Genomic DNA, 14671 nt, shown 5'->3' on the forward strand with positions numbered 1-14671 from the left:
GTTAACTGGGCAGGTTTTTATTATTTTGATTTAACAAGGAAAAAAAGATGAGGGAAGTGAAGACTTAAGAGGAGAAAATATCCATTAATTCAGACAACAAATGATTTTAAAATAGTAGCTAGATATACTTGGAAGGAAGAAAACATTCCAGAAAGTAGGAAGGGTGGGAGCAAAACTCCAAGGTGGGCACTGGCAGGAGAAGCATGGGCAACATCACTACCTGGGTTTGACCCAAGTGAAGGTACAAGAAGGAGGTGGGAAGTGAGGCTGTCTAAATAATTTATTACAGACTGTATAGAGTATCAATATAAAGCTAAATAAAGTACGTCATAGAAACATGGATAAAGAAAATTATCCACAATTCCATTGTGATATGTACACACAATGGAATATTACTCAGTTTTAAAGATAAAATCTTGCCATTTGGGAACATAGATGGACTTAGAAGGTATGATGTTTGGTAGAATAAGTCAAGTGGAGAACTACAAACACCATATGTACAAACTTCATATGTGAACAATAAAAAAACAAAGCTAATGAACAAATAAAACAAAAAACTATAGGAGCAAAATAGTGATTAAAACAGGGAAGAGTGGTGGTTTGAGTAAATAAAATGAATCAAATGTGAGGTGAAGGGTTGAAAACAAACTTTTGGTGGTGATCATAATGTCGTATATATGCATATATATGTGTGTGTGCGTGCATCCATCTATCTATCCATCTACATATAGATGTTCAATTTCTGCTATTATCCTAAGAACCTAAAATAAACTGGGGTGTTTTCATATTGTCACATGTGCAGTAGGACTTAAAAGACACTACAAACCCAAAACTTCTACCCTCAAAGCAATGAAAATTTAAAATTAGCTTGAATGTTCACCATAAAAGGTAGAACTTCCTCATCCAGGAAGGGTGATATGGAGTTGGGCAATGTGTCTTGGCACTTAACAATTTTTTTCCGATTTTATGACATTCAGATTTATTCTGAAACATTCATCAAGAGTGCATGTCAAAAAGAAATCAAAGGTGCCCATCAAAAATAGTTTTGTGCAAGTGGGAAGGAGGGTAGAGATTAAGAGCCCCATTAGGGAAGGAAAGGCTGTCCACATTATGGATGCCACTTTTTTTTCCCCCCCAGGTTTTCTATTTCTTTTTTTTTTTAAAGATTTATTTATGCATACAAGAGCTGGAGCACAGGCCAGAGATGTGGGGGGTGAGAGGATTCACCAGGGACAGAGTGGGCCACTTTTGTGAATGATTGGAACACTGAAGGTTGGCAGATTCAGGATGAAACATTTCTGGAACTTCTCTAGACATTTCCTGAGACATTCCACTGCCTCCTTGGATGAGAGAGTTGGTGTACAGTAGTGGTCTAGGATACTGAGTGCCCTAAGATGCCAGGCTAGTATCCTGAGTGAACACAGGATGCTGGGCTGTGAAAGGCACCTTGGCCAAATCTGCCGGGTGGTCCACATAATAGAGTGTGGACCCTCATGCTCGTGGTAGCCAGCCAGGAGGAGGCTAACCTGGTATGGGGTCCAGTGCCAAAGTCAGTCATCCAGGTTACTGCATATGAAATTAGCTGCTGCTGTGGGAAACAATTCATAACCATTTCACATAAAGTTGCACCTTTTTCTGAATATACGCTGCAGACTCTACAGTATCTCCAGCCTCTCCAAAACAGTAAGATTTTGGTCACTCACCTTAAACATCTTGTCATGATTGTCCTTCATATGGAGAATACTGCTACTGGCCACCCGGTTGGAGGCGACAAAAACATAGTGGGAGCCCTGGATACCTGTGCGGAACCACAGTGCTGGGAGGTTGGGGGGGGGGGCAGGGGGCTGCAGCCTCCACAGAGTGCGGGCCTGCAACCATATGATGGAGGGAAGATTGGCGTGACATAGACTGGTACTTGCATTTTTAAGGTTATTTATGATGCCTTAACACCTCAAGTGTGTATATGCCACTTTACAAAGTTCTGCAGAAGAAAAAGAAACAGACCTTGTGGTAATTATCAAACAGACAGAGAAAAGAATGTAGATTTAATTAGGAAAAACAGACTGAGGTAGAATGAGTTCCAGACTACAATCAACAACTGAGAAAAGACATGAAATCATCTGTCCTAGACATTGTTGAAAAATACAATAAATATTCAAAGGTAAAAATTAATGAGTTTATTAAAATGAGTTGGCGCTGTAGTAGGCACCGGGGTACAGTAAATAAAACAAAGCACCCACCCCTATAGGGGCTCGCAGTTCCAAGAGAAGTTAGACTTAAGCATGAAGAATTCTAAAAACACGGGTAGAAGGTTTAGAGCATGGGAGTGGAGAGGAAGCCACATCCAGCTACCCGGAGAAGTCAGGAAAGGCCTGAGACCACAGAGCGCCCAGACCAGGAATGGGAAGATGAGTCAGGGTCCACCTGCAGTGCAGAAGGCCAGGAGAGAAGCCAAGTGCAAAGGTGGAAGAGGCTGCAAAACCCGTAGAGCTTGGGGAGGGCTGCACGGTTCTGAGTGCCTGCCCCCCCGGGGTGGGTGGTGGAGAGTGGGGTAAAATGGGCTGTGCAGGGAGTTGGGTAGAATGCTGAGAAGTTCAGGCATATGGACATGTATATATGCATAGAGGAAAAAGCTAGAAGGATGCAAGATTAACATGTACTCCAGTAAATGTCAAACTGGATTACTGTTTTCAAAACCCAATAGCATCACAAAAACTCAAGCAGGTCTATCCAGACTCAGCCCATTGGCAAGGTATTTGCCCTCCCTATTTTTCTCTATGCTTCAATTTCCCCTCTATAGAATGAAGGCACAATGATACTTACCTCATAGGATTGTTGTGGATTAAAGAAACTAGTGTGTGGGTTGTGTTTAGAATAGTGTCTGTCACATTGAAAGCATAGTGTAAATGTTTGCTAGTATGTACTGGGAGGACTTGGTCGTTTTCTTTCTTGAAAGAGGAAAAAGTGTTGATGTTGTAGTTTGTGGGGTTTCCCCTCCTGTATTGTGTGTGTTTGGGGTGAGTAAGTGCTTGGGAAGAGCTTGGAGAATGAAGGAATGAGGGAATGGCCTGGCATCTGCTCCATTTGCCAGACTTTGTGATTCTGAGTATAATAACATTTCCTTTGGACTCAGTGACCAAATCACCCCAGAGGGTGGAGTAAGAGGATTCTTTCCTCTCTGTGTCAGCACATAGGAGTGGAGAGGCCGGTTGTACCCAGTGGAAGGACCAGGCCCAATGTTCTTCTGGTCATACCTGCAGCAGAGGCACCCTCCATATGATTTGAAATGCAGTAGAATCTTCACAAGGAGATTGAAGTGGATGATCACATGCTGGTTTCTTCCCAGGCACCTGTGGGTTCCACCTCAGACTCCTAAGAAATGAATGAGGGAGCCCTTGAGGGTAGGTCAACCTCCGAGATGACACTGTACAGTCATGAGATCGAGGGAAATTATATTTTTGGTATTCATGTTAAATGATCTAAATGCTTCCCAGAGAACATTTATATTACATGGCAAAATATTTGCAGTTGTTACATATGGATGGTGAACTTAAGGATGAATTTCATCTTTTTCTTTGTGTTTTTCTATATTGCCCATTTTTATAATTAGCATAATAATTGGGGAGAAATTTTGATCAGAAACAAAATTAGGCAAACTGGCAACACACAGCAAAAATAATTCTTAGTCTCTGAAAAAAAATATGCTGGCTACTAGAGGGAAAGGTGTGGTGGAGGCAGAAGAGGATAGGGGAAGACACAGGAGTTTTGGTGGAGGGTGAGTGAAGTGCATATGCAAATGGAGGTGTGAACATGTACCCCTAAAGTTATATGGTTATGTAAATGACTGAAAAATTAATAAAATTTGAGGGAAAAGTTTGGATTTCACTACAGATACCCAGTGGGGTTTTGTTGAAGAATTTCAAGGATTGGGTTGGATTGATAAAGGCTGAGGGGATTGTGGAAGATGAATTAAAGTGGGGTAGGAATGGCAGCAGAGCCATCAGTTAGGTGATGTTTGCAGTTGAGCAGAAGAGAAATGACTAATGCTTTGATGATGGGATTGAGGAGGAAATGAAAGGATGAAACAAGAAATGTTTAGAAGTTAGGCCTGTCCCATGATATGGGAGAGAAGGTAAGGGAAAGGCAGAAACCACCCTTGTGTAACATCCTCCTGGCCCCCCGTAGGACCTTTCTACTCATTCTTCTATTGCCTTCTGGAGAACAGATACACTTGATTCTCCATCATTTGGCACCTAATGCAATTTTGTCCTACTGAACAGCACACATTTGTGAGCAACATCACAGATGAGTCTGCTGTGACTCTTTTCATTCTACTGGCAGATAATTCCTTTGTGAACAGAAAATTAAGCCAACCTTGACAAATGATCTCCTCATTTTAAACATATCCTCATTCTGTCTTCTTAACTTTCTAATATAATGCTTGGGGATCCCATGAAATTTAGGATTTCTCATTCAACTAATAATCTTCATGAAGGATTAGTTTCTTCAGGTGCTGTTCAAGTCACATTCTTTAGCTCAAGGCAGGAATATGGGACTGTCTATGTACATGCAAGGCCAGATACCTTGTTGGGTTAGTAGGTGTTCTGAAGTGAAACACAGCAAACTTCACAGGACTCCACAGGTGTATGTGACTCCACAGACTATGTAACCAATTTGACCGGTGTAATCAGGATTGAAGAGGTGAAGCTACTCCTCATCTAGAGAAAGCCAACATTCACAGGTATGGATTTTGAAATTTCATGAGTGGTGCATAGTGATAGGACTTTCAGTCCAAAGTTGCCACCTTGATGGTTTAACTTCAAACTTGTTGGGCTACCACCTGCAAGTCGAAGACCCTCTACCTCCCCCAAATGCATTTTATTTCAGCATGTTATGTAGCACCTCAACCCATGCACTCTGTCATAATCCCATATGTAATTATGGCACTAAGTGGTCACAGATAAATTTAATGAATGGAAAGCATAACACATACACCTGATGGGAGGTGGCTAGACTTGGGTATAGATAGTCTTGGTTTGAAGAACTCTTGATTCTATTTCTTTTTCTAAATGGATGTACGAGTTCTTGAGTTGCTCTCATTTCTGTATTTAAACTACCTGATGTTTCCAGGACTCACTCTTATGTGTTACTTTTGGAAGCTGCTGGGATTTCTTTCCATCCAGTGACAAGACCTCTCTCCTCCCACAGGTCTTCTATCTGACTGGACTTGGTAGTGAACTCTTTGGCTTCAACCTTTACGGAACCCACCAGGGACTCCTCATTATAATTTTAATTTGCGCCTTCTGAGCCCTGTTGCTCCCCTAATTCCTAGGGCACACATCTCCTCTCTTTATCAGAGCCAAGGGCACAAACCATACAAGTGCTTCTTGAGGAAAAACTCTGCACCATAGGTTTGTCTGCTTATTTATTTCACTTGCTAGGGCTAACACCTTCCTGATAAATGTTCTAAGACTTTTGTTTAAGTTATTATAGAGTTCTGTAAGACCTTATCCCTGCTACTGGCACCTAACACCAGTCTCCTAGTCCTGCTTTAGGGAGCCTGGGCTAACTACTCAAATTTGAAGACCTTTAATCTGGTGAGGCTCTGTTCAGTGATGCATAGAACACCAGATTTTTCAGTCCACATTTAGGGAACAGTAACCAAATCCATGTCTATGACCTATGCATTCAGATGGTTCCAGAGCAGCTGATCCAGCTCCTTCCCCTATTACTTGTGATGCTTGGACTATACATGCTTCATTGTCCTAGGTTCTGCCATAGAACCCTAGGGAACACGCTGGGTATGAAATCCAAGATGCTATGCAAGATTAGTGGTGGGAGCCAAGGGCTACTGAAATTATTTTAGCTTGCAAATCCCATCCTGTTTTCATTATTCATAATATCCTTATGCTCTGAATTGAGATGGTTTATTTGGAGGAAGGAAATGTTTTTAATTGTGAAGGTCTAATATTTATTCAAGTATCAGTCTAACTTTGTTCCTCAAAAACTGGAGAAAATGGAACTTTCAAATCAGAATCTGACTTTTCCCCCACAATTGATGAGAAAAAAATTCAAACATACAGAAAACCTGACAAAAATGTAAAGCGAACATCCATAATTCTACCACCTAGCTTCTATAGTCAGAATTTAATTTTTATTAGCTAGAACAACTATTTGCCTAAACCTCTGAGTGATGCTGAACAGAGTGATAGCATGAACATAATTACACAGGAAGTATTCTCTCCCTACTGGTAAGTCCAGTGCTTCATAAGTGTTCTGTATTGTGGCCAATTTCATGAGTACTTAAAACAAGCCAACACAGGTCAGCTGTTAGCTGGGTGGAGGAGCTTCCAGAGAGTTCTTCCCAGCTTAAAGAAACAAAATTTCAAAGTCATCTGGCTTGCTGCCTAAGACACCTCCAGCTTTTGGCTCTTATAAGTTATTACTGTCCATTGGCATAACCTACGACTTTCTGGTTGTGCAATGAGGGAGCAACTAACTCTGCTCTGGACTCGACGGTGACAGGGACAGTGACGGAGAAGCGGGGGCAACTTGGGATTCATATCCCCCTACATGATTTTTCTTACAATTTCTACTCTTTAGCAGCTATTGTCCCCACAGATGGCACAGTGCTCTTTCCCTCGGGGGCTCTTCTGCAAATGCATGTAACCATCTCCATGTTTTCCAGAGTCACAGAAGCTTTAAAAAGAAAAGGGAATGTGATTCTTTGAATCTAAAGGAAACACAATCGTTCCCCTAAGCTGGTTCTAACTACTGCTTGTGATATCACAAACTACGTGTCTCAATTCTTTTTTTTTTTTTTTAAGATTTATTTATTTATTTATACAAGCACTGGGTAGTCAGAAGCGCGGGAGGGTGAGAGAATTCACCAGAGCCAGAGCAGGGAGCAGAGCAGGCAGGCAGAAGGACCCAAGTACACTGCTGAGGGGAGCAGCGGGCGGCAGGAGAGGTCTGTGCGCCATGTGGGCCATGTGGGACCCTCCTCTGGTGGCCAGGGAGCAGCCGGGGATCGAACCGATGCTGCAGAGGCTGAGGGCAGCTTCGCAACCCAGCGCTCAACCGCTGCGCCGCCGGGGAGGCCCGTGTCTCAATTCTTAATAACTCCTTCACTTTGACAAAGTAGCATATAGTGTCTCTCTTTTCCTGAAAGGTCTTTGGTTAAGAACAGCCTCCAGGGCCTCCCCCTCCCCGTGGCGCAGTGCTGTGCAGCTGTTGGATTCCCGGCCAGCCAGGGAGATACCCACATAGCACGTCAGACCTCTCCTGTCTTGCCTGCTGCTTCCCTCAGCAGTGTGTTCAGTCCGTCTGCCTGTTCTGCTCTCTGCTCTGTCTCTGGTGAATTCTTTGACCCACCCACGCTTCTGGCTTGCACCCCCATACTTGTATAAATAAATAAATCTTAAAAAAAAAAAAAGAACAGCCTCCTAAGCAAAGGTATGTGTGTTCATCAGTGAGCTAGCTCTATCCCACAGATAAAAAAATAGCATGTGACCAAATGAAATGTATAGCAACACACATGACATTCTAATCCTGTAAGGACTGGTGTTATTTTCTCAATGTTACCGTTGGACAGCCCAGAATGAACAGTTTTGAACAGGAGTGGAATACTTCGGTAAATGTAAAAATTACACTTTTAGAATGAGAATAGTATTTTTAAATGAAAAAAGTCCTTCCCACCTTTGCCTTTCTGAGTATGTAATCTTCACTCTAGATCACAGATCAGCAAACCTTTTCTATAGGAGGCCATAGTAAATATTTTGGTTTTTGTGGCCTATATGGTCTGTCTTACAAATTAAGTATCCAGCTCTGCCAAGGTAGCACAAAAGCAGTCATAGGGAATACATAAATAAACAATCATGGCTACATTTCAATTAAACTTTTTTGCATGGACCCGTAAATAAAGACAACCATAGTTTTATACACAAAGCAAAGATTTCCTATTTACTCCGCACAGCCCAAACCACCTATATCATGAGTTAAAATTTTACAAACCCACTACACTATGGATGATGGATGATTCTTCAACTGTAGTCCAATCCTCAATGTTCAGATTTCTTTCATTCAATTTGTGAAATCACAGGATTGAAGACATCCTGAACCCATACTTTTACCACAATTTAAAAAATAACGTCTAAGTAGAGGTTGATAGGTTTTAGTCAAATGAGCATGCAAATCCAAGCCCTTTGACTTTCACAGTTGTATGCCATGTTTGGTCAACTGAAGAATATTTTTACATGTTTCTTCATTTGGAAGGTTACACGAATCTTCATAGTGTTCGGTAATCACGCAGTCAATGTTCAAAATTATAACTTTTCAGTAAGTCATTGCTAAGTAATGATTTTTGTTTTTATCTGTGTAGAAAGATTATTTATGACATTGGAATTCAGTAGTCTGTTTTGCAGATTATCTGCCATTGTGTAATTAGGAAGATCACCCCGATGTAATGTCATATTTGTTTAATTCGGAGTTCTTATGACCAATTTGATATAATAACAGGTAGACAGAATTATACAGTGGGTTGCTGAGTGTCTGTTGGCTCCCAGAGATGTGTATTTTCATGTTGGACTTCTAATTATGACTTCCTCTACATTTCTATGAAGTTATGGTATTTATTTTTAAAATTAGTATTTATGAAACCATTAAAATAAGAGTTCAGATGCCTCACAGAGAGTTCCAAATCTCAATAGTGTTAAGCAAATGAAAGTATAAAGTTCTTAAAAAAAAACCCAAGTAATATGATACATAGGATAATATTCAAAAGGTACAAAATGAAGTCTAGTCCCACAGTTGCCCTGCTAGGAAGCAACCACTTGGAGAAACGCACACACTCATGCAAACACATGAGCGTGTGTATATACATTCAATCACTCCTCACACTGCCTCTTGCTTCATTACTTTGACTACATCAGAAAATTTTCCCTGTCTCTACGTATACAACCCTCCTTTTATGTATTTAAATGGCAGCTTAATATTTCATTAGATAGATGACCTTATATTATTTAACCAGGCCTCCGGGATGAACTTCAAGGTTTTTCCCAACTGTTTGCTCTTGCAAACAAGATTGCAATGCTGCCTTGTAACTTTTCATCTTCCTTACGCTGTGATTGTGTTCTTTTTCTTCCAGCACGACTGAAAAGTGATTCTGTGGGACTTTCCCGAAATCTCCTGACCCCAAAACCTTAGCAAGTATTTGCGGTGTTACCGGTTCTTCCTTCAGCATTGTTACTACAAGTCTCTTGTTCATCTGCCTACTTAGGCCCTGGTGAGAGCCGGGTGTGTTATTAACTGTGTGTCAGGGTGTGTGTGAGTCTGAGCAGCAGCAAGCGCACGTGTCCTCAGCCCATTTCTGGTGCTTGATTGCGTGGGAGGAGGCAATTCTGAGAGCAAGTGGCCGCTTGTTCCTTCTCCAGAGGGTGTTGAGCCGGGGTGGCACTGCGATCTATGGTATGTGGGACCGGCGTGGAACACCCCAAGATCCTCTCCCAGCTTTGGTCCACAGTCCTCCCCTGAATCAAGGAGGTGTTTAAAGGTGTCTCTTAGAAACAGGCACCACCCGGGCAGCCCGGCTGCAGAACAATGGGTCCTTTCAGCCACCCCCTTTAGCTGTATGGCTTGTCACCATGACAACCACCCCCATTATTGAAAGTCAGAGCGGGTCCCCGCCTCAGACACTCTCCTCCCGGGCTCCCCTCCCCCTCCGGCCCCACCGTATGGTGTGTGTGGCACTGGCAGCTGTTGTCAAAAGAAGGCACCTCTTTGTCTCCAGGGGATGAAAGACATTTGGTTTTCCTCGTCACACTTTCTCTCCGCCCCGACAACTTTTCTCGGCGCTCTGCACCCTTGTCCCCAGAAGCTACCGTCCAGCTCCGAGGACACACAACCGTAGCTTGGATGCAAATTGCATCTCGGGATCACTCACCCCCAAAGTATTTCTGCCTTTACCTCAAACTCTTTTGAGTTACTGGAAGTCTCACTTTGAGGTGTAGAATCCAGACTCGGCGAGTTCGCTTTAGAAATCTCGAGCTTCTCACCATCAACTCAGTTCTGGGAGCTCTAGTGCAAGTCAGTTCGCCCCTCAGACCCACTAGCACCACCTTCCGTAGCGAGGAGCTTATTACCGAGTCTTCCCCGCAAGAGCGCAGGAGCCCTTGCCACCAAGTTAAAAGTTCGGCCTGTTCCTTAGAATAAAGAACAGTTAAGTCTCTCGGGGAGCTGGAGGCTCACAGCTAGACACCCTCTAAAAAAGGCCAGAGGATTATGCAAACAATACGACCTGGATTTTTCTAGACAGTTCTAATCTAAATGTATTATTAAAGTATCTTTAAAAGTTTCATATTGCTTTTAATGAATACCTAAATACAATTTACTGTCTTTTGTCTGGGATGGGACTTCATAACTTTAAAGAAATCAGGAAAAATCCTGGTTAACTTTGCATCTACTAGGATTTGGGGTTCAAAGAATGTTTCCCCTGAACCTATCTTCTGTATTAGGACCTTAAAATGGGAACAGATGGTGTTTTTGAGACCTGTCTGGGGAAAAAAAAAAAAAGGTTACGGTGGTGAGAGAAAAAGCTGGATGAAGGAGGGGGAAGGACACTGTAGAGAGAAATGCTGACACCCACATGGAGAGAATGAGAATGTAAGCAAAACTGGGTATACTGAACTATTCTGGAGACAAAAACACACCTTAGGATTTAGGATTTAGATGTGTGAGTGGGGGAAATAACCAATATTCTTAAATTTAGAAAATTTAATAAATTGTACCATTGGTTTATGTAATCTTAGAATTTTAGCTAATACTCAAAAGGGGATGCTGGAAGTAGAAACTTGAGGGAAACTTTCAGATCTCTGAGTTTTTCTACTGGTAGTTTTGAGTAAGTTAAAGTTTTAAAAGGACATTTTTAAACTTGGGAGTGTTAAAAGTATAACAAGTTCAGCAGGTGACTGACAAGAGGCACATGTTTCTGGTCTTTACTTCCAATTACTAACAATTACTTTCGGTAAACAGGAAGCAGCCAAGTCTGGGACACAGGAAACAAGTATTTGCAAAGCAAAGGTTTGTTTTTTCCCTCTGAGAATAATTTTTATCTAAATAACTACCTAGAAAATAATATGTTACTCTGAAAACCTGTCTTTTATTATCCAAGCCCTCTTCTTCCCCAACATTATTGAATAAACTTTGGAGGAAATTCCATTTTTTGAAAGATTTAATATTTTGCTAGTGATTTAAAATAAGAGTCACGAAAGTGTCACAATTTGAAATTCTAGTTATTTAACTTAAACTTTTTTAAGTGTTTGTTATTAACAAATAAAATTAATAGACCCTTTGTGACAAGAATACTCATGGTTCTATCAGTAGTCTGATTTTTATGAATACATAATTTTATTTAAATTACAAATGGAATTATGTAGAAGTGAAGTCTATGGAGCTGAGAGGCCACAGCAGGGATGCAGATTACCGTCAAGGGTACAGAACTCCAGGACTCTGATCCCATGTCAATCAAGCATGTCAATTAGCTGTTTTCATTACTGAAAGATTTCACTGCCCTCTCCTCCCCAAATTAAGACCACTGTTAAAATGGAAATTTAAAGTTGCAAAAGATCTTAGAAATCAAGTAGTCCAGCCCTCTCATTTTACAGATAAGGACATTCAGATCCAAGGAATTTATCTAGATAACCTGCCCAAGATGATGATGCCAGTTTGTGGCAATGTATAATTTTGTGATCACTTGCCATCCCCATAACCTTTGCATACCAGAGTTTACCACATTAACCCTCCCTAGTCATTACTTACAGGATCTTCTTGTTACTATACTCGTGTTTTTGTCTTTCTTCTTACTTTTTTTAAATTCTTTTTTAAAAAAAGATTATTTATGCATACAAGAACTGGGGTACAGGCCAGAGGTGTGGGGGGGGGTGAGAGGATTCACCAGAGACAGAGTGGGGAGCAGAACAGGCAGACTGACTGAAATACACTGCTGAGGGGAGCAGCGGGCGAGACTGGAGAGGTCTGCTGTGCCCTGGGTGGACAGGGATGGAACTCGTGCTGCAGAGGCTGTGGATTGCTTCATAGTGTGGTGCTTAACACCTTGCGCCACCAGGGAGGCCCTGTCATATTTAGGGTGGGAATCTTTCCTTTACCAATGGGGTGAAATAGGAGGTGATCACAACAGTCCATTTATTCCTAAAACATTTTGTGAGTCCTCTTAGGTGGCAGAACTGTGCCTTATAATAGGTGAGCAAGATAGATAGAGACTGATTAAAAAAAAAAGACAATAGAGAAATAAAGGCAGTAATTACAGCTGTAGTGGGTGTTATAAAGACTAGAGAATAGCCCACAATGGCAGAGGAAGAGGAAGCCGGGGGTAGGGGGTGTAAATTTAGATAAAGTAGTGATTGAAGATTCCCTGAGAAGGTGACTTAAGGAAGGCCCAAAGGAAGAAAAGAAGTTATGTGAAGATTGGGGGAAGAATATTTTAAGTTGGGGAGAAAACATATTCCTCTGGTGGGGTAAGGAAGGGGAATTAAAAGAGATTCAACTAGAGAGATGGTGGGTGTGTCTCAGGCTGTTTGGGTTGCTATAACAAAAAATTCCAGACTGGGTGGCATAAAAAACAAACATGTATTTCTCACATTTCTGGAGGTTGGAAAGTCTAAGATCAGGCCAGGGCAGATTCTGGTGGTGTCTGGAAAAGGTCCATTTTCTAGTTCATAGGCAGCTGTATTCTCACTATGTCCTCACATGGTGGCAGGGGCATGGGAGCTCTCTGGCATCTCATTTATAAGATACCCAGTCATAAGGAGTAACCCGTTCATAACAGTTCTACTCTCATGACCTAAAAACCTCCCAAAGACCACACTTCCAAACACTACCCCATTGGGCTTTAGGATTTAACATATGAATTTCCAGTCTATAGAAGATGGTAGAGGCATTTGAAATTAATCCTGTGGGATGTCACTGAAGGCTTCTAGGCTGCAGATAACTGTTCACCTGCTTAAAATCTCACTTCTGCTGCTATATAGAAAATGGATTGAAATGGGAAGGAGTGGAACTGGGAGGCCGGTCCAGAGGTGGTCTTTTAGACAAGAGAAAATGTTGGTCTGGGCTTAGGTTGTTGATAGTAGAATTGGAGCGAGAATGGATTTCTGATGTACTTCAGCAATAGAATCAACAGGGTTTGTTTCTGGATTAGAAGAGGGAATTGGGGGCTTAAAGATGATTCGTGGGTATTGGTTCGAGTAGTTGAATGGATAGTGAAATCATTTACAAAGATGGGGAAATTGGAGGTTGGGTAGGCCTGAAGCAAGAACAGCTTTGGAAAGAAAACTCAAGTACCTTTTCACCCTATTAAGAGGCACGTAAGTGAAGCTGTCAAATAGGTGATTGGATATGTGGCCTTGCAGCTCTGTGAAGAGGTTGAGGTTGGACATATAAAATCAGCAGTCATAATTTTTAAAAGAATTTTTACACTGTGCAGTCATCTGGGCAAAGATGCAGAGAGAGAATAGTGTCTAGCAAGAAACGATGGACTAATGCAATCCCTTTGAGGTAGGACTGGGGCCTCACACTCGCATATTCCTGGGTTAATCATCTAGAGAAGGGACCATTTGGTGCACTATTACTTCAGTCAGGAGACTGGAACCAGGAGCCCAGACTGAGGCAACCAGGAGAGGGATGCTGCTGTCACCTCGGCAGGCAGGGTTTGGATTTCAGGAACCTGAGAGTTTTGCTGGGGTTCCTGAGTAAGAGGAGTTACAGAGAACACCCACTCCTGGAAGCAGTTGTGCACTGATACCCCAGGATACCCTGACTGTGTCACAGCTTATGAGCTATATTATTAGTGGCATGTTACTTTCTGTTCATTTTCTTTTTATTCTCCCTGAGTGTTTAGATAAGCTTTGTATAGATGTTTACTCTGTCTTTGCTCCACTATGAGAAATTAAAGAAAAGCTAATGTGTCCACCCTGGTGTTGAAGAATTAAAGGGATACTGAGCTTAATGGGACATAATGGGACACAGCAGGTAATGAGGGCTCCTCAGGGGAAAATGGGCTTCTTGTTCAAAGCAAGGTGGTCAAGTTCAGGCTCTCCTCTCCACAAGGATAGGCTCCTTCGACGGTCAACCTTAAAGGAGCTGGTTTTGAGTTTTTATTTTGCTGTATTTTATTTTTTATGGCAAGAAGATTTCTCTTTTTTTTTAAGCTTTTTATTTTATTTTAAAAGATTTATTTATTTATTTATTTATGCAAGCACTGGGTACAGTCAGAAACGTGGGAGGGTGAGAGAATTCACCAGAGCCAGAGCAGAGAGCAGAACAGGCAGACTGATGAATTACACTGCTGAGGAGAGCAGCGGGCGGCAGGAGAGGTCTGTGCGCCATGTGGGACCCTCCCCTGGGAGCCGGGGATCGAACTGGCACTGCAGAGGCTGTGGGCAGCTTTGCAACCCAGCGCTCAACCGCTGCACCACCGGGGAGGCCCCTGGTTTTGAGTTTTTAAAGGAAACTGGTCTTGAGAGTTTTTTTTCTCCACATTTGATTGTAAGTTCTTGAAGACAAGGTTTAATAGTCAATGTCCAGAAGGTAGTAAATACTCCACAAATGTTAGTTTAATAGATGAATGAATGTGTATATAAGGCTTAAGATATATACA

The 14671-nt window shown here is 41.9% G+C and overlaps 1 long non-coding RNA gene and 1 pseudogene across 1 annotated transcript; one reads left to right on the forward strand and one right to left on the reverse strand.

The window, feature by feature from the left end:
* Positions 1-1223: 1223 nt before the first annotated feature.
* On the reverse strand, positions 1224-3436 carry LOC119258229 (proteasome subunit beta type-2-like; annotated as a pseudogene).
* A 1780-nt stretch (positions 3437-5216) lies between these two features.
* On the forward strand, positions 5217-10299 carry LOC129146779 (uncharacterized). The gene is made up of 3 exons (XR_008553982.1): positions 5217-5411; positions 9146-9283; positions 9788-10299. It is a non-coding gene; the product is annotated as an uncharacterized LOC129146779 (long non-coding RNA).
* The last annotated feature ends 4372 nt before the right edge of the window (positions 10300-14671 follow it).

Source organism: Talpa occidentalis, unplaced genomic scaffold (assembly GCF_014898055.3).
Source record: "Talpa occidentalis isolate TD23 unplaced genomic scaffold, MPIMG_talOcc4v2.1 talOcc4.4, whole genome shotgun sequence".
Classification (NCBI taxonomy): domain Eukaryota; kingdom Metazoa; phylum Chordata; class Mammalia; order Eulipotyphla; family Talpidae; genus Talpa; species Talpa occidentalis.